The 12343-nt window shown below is 36.2% G+C and overlaps 1 long non-coding RNA gene across 3 annotated transcripts in view; it reads right to left on the bottom strand.

Moving 5' to 3' along the window:
* LOC126934721 (uncharacterized) overlaps positions 1 to 12343 on the bottom strand; it is a 90174-nt gene that overhangs the window by 58114 nt on the left and 19717 nt on the right. Inside the window, exons 3-5 of one of the 3 annotated variants that reach the window (XR_007719087.1) lie at positions 10878 to 10991; positions 7077 to 7125; positions 3607 to 4491 (exon numbers count right to left, since the gene is read on the bottom strand). This is a non-coding gene — a long non-coding RNA (uncharacterized LOC126934721). Of the gene's footprint in view, positions 1 to 3606; positions 4492 to 7076; positions 7126 to 10877; positions 10992 to 12343 lie in introns of those variants that run through there. The other 2 variants (XR_007719085.1, XR_007719086.1) reach the window with 2 other exon arrangements.

Below are 12343 nucleotides of genomic sequence, written 5' to 3'. Positions count from 1 at the left end.
CAACTTCTCTGAACACTCATTCTATTTTATAGAATGAAGTGTTGCCCAATTCTAGAATTGCGAATAAAGCCAAATGAAATCTTTAAACTAAATTTGCTGTAATTTTTTTGACACTTTCTTAAGGAGAATGAGGCCTTGAAACAAAATTATATTGAACTATAGAAAGCAAAGGTTACATTTCTTAAGCACTAGAGTGAGTGGGTAGACAAACAGTCATACTATCAAAATATTTAAAATAAGTTTTAGGGTAAAATAACCAAAAAAACTTTCAAAACCATTTGTTCAACATTTGCATTTGAATTTATGAATCACTAAGCTTAAGATTTTGTGTTAATTAAGTTTGTTGCAGGCAGTCAGCACTGAACTCCACATCTGCTACGGCCTCCACACACCCTGCATTTCATCAGCTTGTGCCTAGGGATATTTCCTCTTCACCTTAACAAAGAATCATCTAGCATAGGCCAGGCATTATACAAAAGTGAACTGTTAATTACAAGGAGGGGCTGGGTGCGGTGGCTCACACCTGTAATCCCAGCACTTTGGGAGGCTGAGGCGGGTAGATCACGAGGTCAGGAGATCGAGACCATCCTGGCTAACATGGTGAAATACCGTCTTTACTAAAAAATACAAAAAATTAGCCAGGCAAAAAAATTAGCCAGGCATGGTGGTATGCACCTGTGGTCCCAGCTACTCGGAAGGCTGAGGCAGGAGAATGGCGTGAACCCAGGAGGCAGAGCTTGCAGTGAGCCGGGATTGCGCCACTGCACTCCAGCCTGGGCGACAGAGCGAGACTCTGTCTCAAAAAAAAACAAAACAAAACAAAACAAAAATTACAAAGAGGGTTGGGTTAAATTAAGATGGCCAACTCAACATTTCTAATTAAGATCCTCAACTGCAAACTCACATCCTCTGACAGAGTGGACACCATCCCATCTGTGTGCGAGACAAGACACTGAGAAGTAGGGAAAAGCAATTTCCCAGATTAGTATCGCCTAATACAAAGAAAAAAAAATCTTTAAAAATTCAACTATGATGATACTTTCTCTTTTCTTCATTTTAAGAAGGGATTAATATTTATTGAACACAAAATATACATCAGAAAATGTGCTAGCTGCTTTATGTACATTATTTCATGTAATCCTCACAACAGCACTGTCTGGTAGGTTTTAGTATCCCCATTTTCAAATAAAGAAAGTGAAACTCAGAGAGATTTAGTAATTGATCCTAAGTGATACCCATGATCAGGGAAAAATTGAGAATTAAAGTAAAATTAGCATATCTCAAAAGAGTGTGCATTTCAACTATGCCCCACACTTCCCAAATTTGAACCACATTAAAGGCCCTTGATGATTTAGTGTTAAACGGAAATTCATTAAACACTGCGGGAGCTGTTTAAGCACTCTCACCCTTGTTATCCCTTCGGCCAAGATTCTCTGACCCTACATATTTGTATAACTGAATTTTTTTTTCATCTTCAGATCTAAGCTAAAATGTCACCTCCTAAAAAAGATGGGCTCTAATGGCCTAATCTAGAGCAGAAAAAGGGGCCATTCAGTCCCCAGCCTCTGTCACATTAATGTTGTGGTTCCCCATGTTTGTCATTTCCTGAGATGGTCTTCTTTTCACCTGCTATGTATCTCCTCCCACTGAAAATTCTCTGTATACCCTAAAGGGAAGATTTCTGACTTCCATTCTTCTGTCTATACCCTGATGTCACTCAAAGTAGCCATATTATCATGTTCCTCTACTCAGCTTCCTCAAAGTCTTCCTATCTCACTCAGGGTAAAATACCAAGTTGTTACTGAGTTTGGTTTCTGAGAGACTCTCCTTGTACTCTCCCCAACCCACTCTGTGCCAGCCATGGTTTCTTAAAAGACTTCAGGGTCTGCAAACTGGCAGTTCATCTGCCTGGAACATTTGCTCAGATATCCTCATCCCTCATTTATTCACTTTCCCCAAGACTCTGTTCATTCTGCCTGGTTGTTTAGAATAATAAAGGATGGCCGGGCATGGTGGCTCATGCCAGCACTTTGGGAGGCTGAGGTGGGCAGATCAGGAGATCAAATCGAGACCATTCCGGCCAATGGTGAAACCCTATCTCTACTAAAAATATTTAAAAATTAGCTGGGTGTGGTGGTGTGTGCCTGTAGTCCCAGCTACTTGGGAGGCTAAGGCAGGAGAATCACTTGAACCTGGAAGGTGTAGGTTGCAGTCAGTCGAGATAGAGCCATTACACTCCAGTTTACCAGTTTGGTGACAGAGCTAGACTCCATCAAAAAAAAAAAAAAAAAAAAAAACACACACACACAATATATCTTTACTTTTATATTTAACCAAAATTACTTTGCAGGCACCCTTACAAGATGAATTAATTGTTTGACTCTAGTGACCCTCGAGTGTATAAGCTTTTAAAGGAAGAGGTAAAAAATTGCTCATCTTTCTATTTCTAGAAAAAAAGTAGATTTAATGTACCTTTGACTGCTCAAAGATTTAAATAATCTTATTTTTAACCATTTTATTTTTATTTTTATATGCTGGCATTTATTTTTCTTTATTATTTATTCATTTACTTTTTGATTCAATGTACATATTGTGAGCACCTACTAAGTATTCAGTGGTAGAGATACAAAAATGAACAAGTCCCATTTTCTGTGCTCAAAGATCTCACAAAATCTAGTAAGAGATTCCGACAAACTTTTAGGAAGGTCACTGTGACACGTGCCAAGCTAAATAGCCAACAGCGACACTCTCTAAAAGAAAATAATGCTTACTTGGGACTAAAGTATTGCAATTAGCATGTGTGTACCATAGTAAACTACCTGCATATTCAGGGAGGTAGGGGAAGACAAATATTTTTAAAGAAAAAATGAGGAAGATTACATAATTGTTTTGAAATAATTATCATTGGCTACAAAGATCAATAACTAGCGTGATGCCCGTCTGAGGGTGAATAGGCAGTTGCTGTGCAGATATCCTTGCAGAAGTACTTTTTGGGTAAAGTTGCAATGATTTTTGTGCAAGACTGTAGTTTTTGCAGTCTTTCGTGATAGTTTTTGTTATCCGGCATATAAGTGTGAGAGCCCTGTCTTCATAGCCTTCCCCAGCTCTATTTCCCTATTTATCAGGGTTGGTTGTTTTTTGTTTGTTTGGTTTAACATTAGTGACTCCATTTTGACTCAGACAATTTTCAGTTTCCCTTTTGATCAAGATCTTATTTCAAAAGCATCACTAATGAATCATCCTATAGTTAGTTTTTGATGTCTCTTGGTGCCATGACAGACTTGTCCAAGGGGTTGGTCTCATCTCATATTGAAAGGGATTCATTGGAGACTAGGATCCAGGGTCAACTCTTTAGTCCTTCAGGGAGTGGCTCTCAAGCTAATGTCTACGTGGAGTTCATTATTATGTTCAATTTTGTCTGCTCTGTAGTCTTTTGTTATCTTAAAGTGCTGGGCCAACATTATTTTGCTAGGAGTTAGTACTTCCATAGAACTTTAATAAGTAACAGATACAAAATTTAGAAAGGTAAAATAAATGGTAATATGACAATTCAAGTTTGCATAATGATTTTGAGCCATGAACTTAAACTTAAAAATAACCAATCGAATAAATCAAATGACCACAGGAAATTAGGTAAGACCTATAGTAAGAATATAGTCTGTTTTCTTATTTTATGCAAATGATTCTCAATTTTCCAGAGGAATTTTACCAGGGACAGCATGTAGTATTAGCAATAGCAAGGACATTTTCTTATTTAACCAATGGATACTAAAGAATGTTTAGGTTCTGTTAAGTTACCAGCAGAAGCTGTTAATTTTGTTAAACTTTACACTATTATCTTACCATGTAGAAAACGGGGGTTAGAGTAGCATTAAGGTAGGTAATAGTCTCGTTGTGATATGAAGACTTGTTCCAATATCTTGGGAAAAGTTTTCTATAGCATGAAAACACCAACCTCTCCTGGTTTTCAGTTTGAGTATCTCTAATCATGATATGCAGTTTGATGATCTTGTGGTGACCATACATCAGACATAAGGCTTGTTCTTTAAAATGTATCTAGTTTCAACTTACAGGGTTTTAGGATCAGAGCAGTTTTTTGTTACTAGCTGGAGAGTTGTAGCCAAATTTTGGATGAAATTAGGAGGATTCAGGATCTAGTGCAGTCTATGGGTAAATAAGAACTTGAAATCCATGAATAAGGCTACAATCTAATAACAAGTATATGATATTTCATTTTTTTTCTTCAAAATAATATACATTCATCACATAGGAGTCTCAGATTTTAATACCTCTTGAGGGAAGGAAGCCAAACAGGGGCAGACTTTAGATTCCACTTATATTCTTTAGTTTTCCGTGCCTGCCAGGAAGTGACAATTTCTAATCATTCACTGTGATGCTAGGAACCACTGAAGCCAGTTGTTTTATGCACATTCTCAAATACGATACTTCAGTCAAAGCCTTGGTAACGTAACCACTCTTTTCAATTCTATCCTTCAATAAAGAGAGAACAGATTTTTGTTGAACTTATGCAAATAACTACATTATCATTAAAAATATTATGAATATTTTTTCAATTTTTGGAGGAATCGAGCGGGGGAAATTGAGGTTTTGGGACTCGGACTGGCTTCCTTGCCCCTCAGCTTGCAGACAGGCTATTGTGGGACTTCACCTTGTGATCATGTGAGTCAATACTCCTTAAAAATCTCCCTCTCATATATGCATTCATCCTCTTAGTCCTGTCCCTCTAGGGAACCCTTACTATTACAGAGAAAAAGTAAATACTTCCATGTTTTCACAAAAGTATACTTTACCAAAGTGTTGTAAACTATGTTGTAAAGCTTAAGTGTTGTAAAGCTTAAGAGATAACTTTTTTAAAAATCTTGAAAATATTTAAGTGAATAATCAATCATTGTTTTACATAAAAATCATAAAAACAGTAGCGTTATCAATTACTTAATTTCATGTAACTAAATTTTTATTTTGCTTGATCTTAATGAGCATTTTTATAAACTTATACATTTCTTTCTTGGAGTTCTGGAAATTTTTATTCAGTCCATTGATCTTAAAGTTATCAGAAATCTGTGTTTCAGAGTACTTCTTAGAAACTTTTTCTTGAAAAGCAGTTTTGAGCTGTGGCTGATTACATATGCTATTAGAGAAGAATTTAAAACAATAACTGTGGATGACAAAAGTTTAAAATAACCATGGTTAAAAAAATCTGATGAAAATTCAAAGTTGACAAGGAAATGTAGTTATTTTTATATATGCGGCATTTTAAGATATCAACCAGAATCTTGACTGTGTCAAATTAGTACCATCACAGTTTTATAAATTTTATATATGCTTTAGAGTACTTAAATTCATAACATATCCATTCAAATAAAACTTTAGAAAATATTTCAGAAAACCAAAATTATGGCATAACATCAATTTTTTATAAATTTATACAGTTTTTAAACAGTTATGCCAAGAATACACCAATAAATATAACTGAAAGAAGATCTAGTATCACATCATCTGACAATGCTTTTCATACAATTTGCCAAATAAGCCTTATCATTTAATATATCTACAGGATGAGAGTTATATTCTTTGAAGCTCCACAGAAGCCCAACTGTAAAATTGCAAAGTTAATTGTAGATGTCAAAAAAGCCTTAATTTAGGATTTTGATCTTGGGGAAACCTGTCAAAGATGTCAAAAAGTTCAAAACACTTGATAAATACAAAATTAAAGATCCCTGAAAATAATAGTCATTCATTTAACCAGAATGATAATCAGAGATCTTCAAAAGCAAATCAGAAAATCAAATGAATATAAAATCCTTATCCTTTTTAAAAGGTTAATTTTCCTAAGGAAAGAAAAACACCCTAATAAAGTCAACACAGGGTCAGGTGCAGTGACTCATGCCTATAAATTCCCAGCACTCTGGGAAGCCAAGACAGGAGGATTGCTTAAGGCCAAGAGTTTGGGACCAGCCTGGACAACTCTAAGACACTGTTTCTAAAAATTTTTTTTGTTAAAAATTAGCCAAGTATGGTGGCACATGCCTGTAGTCCCAGCTACTCCAGAGGTTGAGGTGAGAGAATCACTTGAGCTGAGGATCTTGAGGCTGCAGTGAACTATGATTGCACCACTGCACTCCAGCTGGGCAACAGAATGAGAGCCTGTCTCTAAGAAGGAGGGAAAAAAAAAAAAAAAAGACAACACAGGAAATTATCTTAATAGAATTTAAAATATTTGGGTTTTTTTTTTTTTTTTTTTTTTTTTTGAGATGGAGTCTCGTTCTGTCATCCAGGCATCCAGGCTGGAGTGCAGTGGCATGGTCTCAACTCACTGCAACCTCTCCTAAGTAGCTGGGACTACAGACGTGTGCCACCATGCCCAGCTAATTTTTGTATTTTTAGTAGAGATGGGGTTTCACCATATTGGCCAGGCTGATCTCGAACTCCTGACCGCGTGATGAGCCCTCCTCAGCCTCCCGAAATATCTTTGCTTTTTAGGTTAGTTGCCAGAAAGGTAAAGAAAAATGTTCTGCAGCGTGATTGCTTCTCCTTATGGGAAGCCCATTTAGATAACCTAGAAATAAATCTTGATGGAAGGGTAATTAAATTTAATCAGACACAGAAAGAATGTGTTCAGGATTATGAACACACTATATTACAGAGGAACGTAAACAAGAAAACTGGTACGTTGAACAGCAGAATACATGGTTTTTACTAACAGTATGGGAAGTTTCCTGGTTATGTGGAACAATTCAGACACATCAAGAAAACCCAAGAGCACAGAATCAAGTTATACTAGAGGAAAAACTTTGCTTTTCGAAGTATTTGAGAAAAATATTTTAATGTCAGGCAACAAATTCAGAGTTAAAACTGAAGAGAAAAAATGTTAAAGGGGATGACAAAAATGTTAAAAGGGTGGTCACTCTAGTCTAGTAAAAGGATATAGCTTTATAAGGGAAAAAAGGAGAGCTGAAGGCAAAGATGACGCATGACCTGCAAATCTCATGCAGAAGATACAGGAAAGGTTGAATTCTAACATATAAATATGAGAAGTTTCAAAAAAATAATTTTACCTGAAGAAATGAAACTGCCATTCTGAATAAAAAAGACAGCATTTCAAATCTGAAAGTAGGAAAATTAAATATATCTCAGCAAGAAATGCAGCAGAAATAGAAACTGTCTGTAGTTTAGAAGATGGCTGGTGGGCAGGCATGGTAGCTCACTCCTGTAATCCTAGCACTTTGGGAGGCCAAGGCAGGCAGATCACCTGAGGTCAGGCATTCAAGACCAGCCTGGCCAACATGGCAAAAACCTGTCTCTACTAAACAATACAGAAATTAGCCAGGCATGGTGGCATGTGCCTATAATCCCAGCTGCTTGGGAGATTGAGGCAGAAGAATCTCTTGAACCCCGGAGGCAGAGGTTGCAGTGAGCTGAGATGGTGCCACTGCAGTCTAGCCTGGGCAACAAAGTGAGACTCCATCTCAAAAACAAAAAAAAAGACAGCTGTTAAACAGATTTGAGAATCGAAAATCAAAACCACTTGCAACTATTATAAACATAAATCAATACTTTGTTGTTCCTACATAGGCAACCAGATTTTTAGTTTTGCATGTCTTTTTTTAAAATATTGACTCTTCTTTAAAAATTATTATAATTTTCTTTTAATTATAACCAATTTGATCACACACAAAATTATTTTTATAAATCCCCCTTCACAAACCTTACCAAAACTCACAATATTTATGATATTCTTGGACTCTCTGCTCTGTCCTGTACTTTTTCTTTCTTAAATAACCAGTCATTTTACCTTAGGACAAAAATTTTCTACCCAAGATTTTTTCTCATACAAAATTATTCTCTTTTCTTCTTAACCTTCCTTGCAATCAGAAGATTTTTAGAAACACACAACAAAAATGTTCAAGCCAAACCAAAAGAAATCAAGTATTTGCAAAAATCTTAACCCAGGCACACAGATTGAAAAAAATATCAAACTAAACCTGCAGCCCAAAAGTGGATTCACCAGAAAAGACATGCCTCATGAACAGAAAGTAGATTTTGTAGAAATAAGAACACTCAATCCAGAAAGACATGTATCTTTACACCAGAAAGGTCTTTTCGGAAAAGACAGAACACTTTTATCACTTTAGGAGGGGACATATGGGGCTAAAGTAGCTTTACCAGGTCCAGATTCCAAGTAAAGTCAAGAGTTGCTACCAATAAGAGGGAGGCTCAGCCTTAGAGAAGACCCACCAGGGCAGAAAAGGTGAGTCGTAGAAGCAGAGAGCTCAAAGGTCTCAAGTGAGTATTGCATACCAGTTCTAAGAATCGCCAATTTCTTTCAGTGAATGATCTTTTTCATGTCCACTTCTGCAACCATATACATCAACTTACATAACAAACACAGAAAAAAAAAAAAAAAAAGATGTTGAGGGAATAGAGCATTGCAATGGAAATACGCATGCCGTAGTAAACTATGTGTGTATTCAGGGAGATAAAGAAAGACAAATCCTTTTAAAGAAAAAAAATAAAGAATATACAATTGTTTTAAAATAATTTTCATTGGCTACAAAGATCAATAACAAGGATCACGCCAGTCTGAGTCTGGACAGGCAGTTGCTGTGCAGACGTCCTTGCAAGAGTATTTTTTGTGTAAGATTGTGATGGGCTTTGTGTACAGTTGTGTTTTTTGGAGAATCTTTTGTGATAGTTTTATCAAACATACAAACATGAGAACCCTTTCTTCAAGGCCTTCCCTGGCTCCATTTGTCAAGGTTTGTTTTAACATTAATGACTCCATTTTGATTTGAACAATTTTCACACGTACCACCCCATTATTTCCATGGAGAAGCTCTCCATTAAACTATTACAGAAACTCATTCTCAGAATTCAAAAAGTAAAAGGAGGATTCTGGAATTTAATTTTTAAAGAGTCAGTACAATAAAAGACACACTACACACTGGTGAAATTTAGTATTCCTACAAAACATATGTTCATTTTTACATTTCTAAGTATCTTAGTAATAAAAAGGAGTTTTAGTACGTTCCATACTTTTCTTATTTCAGTGTTTAATGTCAGTCGAACTTGTTACATAATTAATATCTATGATGAAATAGAGGGGAAAGAGTAGAAGACAGGCAAGAGCCACATCTGGTATTTATTCGTGACACTATATAGATAAATGGTAATGTCTGCTGATTCCTGCTCCAGCCCTCTTTCCCTCAGCTCAACAATTCTTCCTGGGTATGGAGAATTAAGAGTGAATAGAAGGAATTCAGAATAAATCACGGGAAACACTGACACTACATTTTCATTCAATCATGATATTTTTGTGACCAAATAGTTGCATTTAATGACAGTGGAGAAGGACTACAAGTAGAGTGCATTCAGGAATCCAATTTGTTCCTGGGTGCATGGTGTTTGGATATATAAAAGAGGCAAAATTTGGTTTTATTGTGGTAGATGAGGTAATAACTTTAAAGGATTCTAAACTACGGCAGGTCTGTAAAATATGACTTTATTGTCTTGTTATAAATGATGTCTAATGGTGGTAAATTTCGATATTTTGATAATCAGTTTAAAGAAATGTTAAAGTTTGAAAATTAGAGTTATATTAAACATCATCTCTATTGTGAGATTTAATTTAAACTGAGAGTATAGACACAAAACAAACATCCAAATAAAAGGACATTGTGGCCAAGTGTGGTTGCTCATGACTGTAATCCCAGCACTTTGGGAGGTCGAGGCAGGCAGGTCACTTGAGACCAGGAGTTTGAGACCAGCCCAGCCAACATGATGAAACCCTGTCTTTACAAAAAATACAAAAATTACCCAGAAATAGTGGCACACACTTGTAATCCCAGCTACTCGAGAGGCTGAGGCAGGAGAATCGCTTGAACCTGGAGGCAGAGGGGACAGTGAGCTGAGATAGCACCACTGAACTCTAGCCTGGGCCACAGAGCAAGACTCCATCTCAAAAAAAAAAAAAAAATCACATTGTACACATGAAGGGGACAGTTATTGATTGGCCTGTTGGTGCAGTCAGTATAAAATGGCAAACAGAAGATTTCATTCTTGGAATTAAATTCTTACTTTGATCTATAGTGTTCATATCAACTGCATAATTGCTAAGTCTTGACTATGAAGCAGAGCCACGCATACAATTGAAACAATTGTCAGATAATTTAAGTTTTAAAGAGACACTCATGCACTTTAGCCTAAAATAATCAGGGCTATTGAATCTAAATATTCTGTATAAATAAAGTAATTATCTCTTTCACATGCAATTAGAATAAAGTTTTTGTGATTATTCCGGTAGAGTGACCCACACAGACATTCAAAGCAGTCAGGACCTCAACAATGTATAGATAGGGTTCCCTAATTCTATTGTCTTTCAGATCTGGAACATGTGCTTTAAATCTCAGAAATTCAGTTTGGGTATTCTTAGGATGTTAAGATTTTTCCCTATGCCCATTTTACCTTTTTTTCTAAATTGATTTAATCTTGTGATTAAACATGAACAGTGAGAGGAGCTTACTGATCCTTTTTGCATTTTTTTGGAGAGCATTGTTTTGTTTTGTTGCTGTTGTTAGTTTGGGTATTTTTAAAATAAGAATAAGGTCATATTGGAAGTAAATTTAGTATTTATATTGGTTTTGAAATGGATATTTGCAAGAGTATATTAAATATCAAGTATCTTAACTGCACAGCATCTCCCAACCCAACTACACTCTACCCATTTCAGGGAAAAACAACTCCTTGTTTTTGAACCCCAACAGCATAACGACCATGTTGCTGTATTGTCCAATTTCTGCTTTAAGTTATTGTTCCAGGGGAAGTAATGGAACACATGCTGAGTCAATGAGAGTCCTTACCTGGGATTTTTTTGGAATTCAGAAAAAGTGATAGTTGTCGGCTGGAGAAGGTGAAACAACTGGAAACCCTGCTGCTGTTAGTGTCGTGCCGATTGCCACACTGGAAGAACCCATCTGCAGTCAGAGAAAACAGAGTTAAGCTAGTTTTAAGAACAGAGGAAGACGAGAGAATCCTGGTGGTAATTTGGGCCCAGCTGTATTCCTTCCCTCACTGCAGTTGTGTGTTGCTTCTTTGAGCCAACAAATTTCCACTTTAGGCCAAGCTCGACTCAGGCTTCTCAATTAAACTAATACAAAATGGCATGTAATATCTGATTATTTATCAATACCAGCACAAACAATAAAAAAACCATAATTATTACAACATGGAAATAAATCATTCAAATCACATTTCAATTTATTCCACTGCTTGCATATAAAAAGGATGAATTTTATTACATAACCACGCCTCCCCATAAAATGGCTGTTTAATTCTCCTCACCTGACTAAGTTAAAGTTAAATTATATAATTAAAATTTTCAAAATACTGTGACTTGAATTCTTTATAGATTTAAATCTGCACAGGTTTAAAATTCGGGACAGAGTTGGGGGGAATGTGAATGTTAAGCTTATTTTTACCTCAATGAGCTTTGCTGCATTTTAACTTGCTCTACCTCCATCCCTGACTCCCCTGGGCAACCTTGTAAAGTACTAGTGCCCATTCTTGATAACAAAGGGAGCAGAATAAAGCTAGATCTCTTTCAAAGCCCCATTTCCAAAGAATTATCATTTCACCTTTCAGATGGTTCCCTAGAAGATCTCACATGAACAGCTTGTCTTTATATGGCCTGACTCAAAGCTCACCTAGTGCTAATAACCTCATCCTATGGGGCATTTATCAAAAACATCTACATGCAAGCTTTTAATATTGCAGCTGCTTTAGATGATAGGTAAGAATTGGGGTGAACAACGGACTAATCATAAGGCTTAAAAAGAAAATCTGAGGAAAGAGGTTTTCTAAAGGGATTTGGAAAGCTCCAATACTCCTAGGAATCTAGAAGGCCATGCATATTCTTAGGGCTGTGCACATGCTCGCAAAAGACAAAAAAAAAAAAAAACTAAACTCTCAATGCTGGCTGACTTTGGGGCTCTGTGAAAGCAGGAATTGAAAGCTAAAGCAACATGGTAAATGGTCTGACTAAATCACAAGAACAGGATCCTACTGAGAGTAGATTTAGTACTTACATTGGCATTTAAATAGATATTTGTAAATAACATTGAAAGCCTCAACACATCCAAAGCCCATCAGCGAAGACTAGAAGATTTATTAATTTCAGGCATGTAAGGAAACTTCTGTCCAATCATTAGATGACCACTAAGCTAGCTGAGTCTAGACTCAATGACTACACATGACAAAGAATACAGACTTCACAAAATTAGTTCAGAAATTTATCAAACAAACACACAACTAGTACTACAACAAGCAG

Source organism: Macaca thibetana, chromosome 14, assembly GCF_024542745.1.
Source record: "Macaca thibetana thibetana isolate TM-01 chromosome 14, ASM2454274v1, whole genome shotgun sequence".
NCBI classification, from domain to species: domain Eukaryota; kingdom Metazoa; phylum Chordata; class Mammalia; order Primates; family Cercopithecidae; genus Macaca; species Macaca thibetana.
Note: the sequence above shows the minus strand (reverse complement) of the source record. Positions and strands in the feature narration are given on the sequence as shown.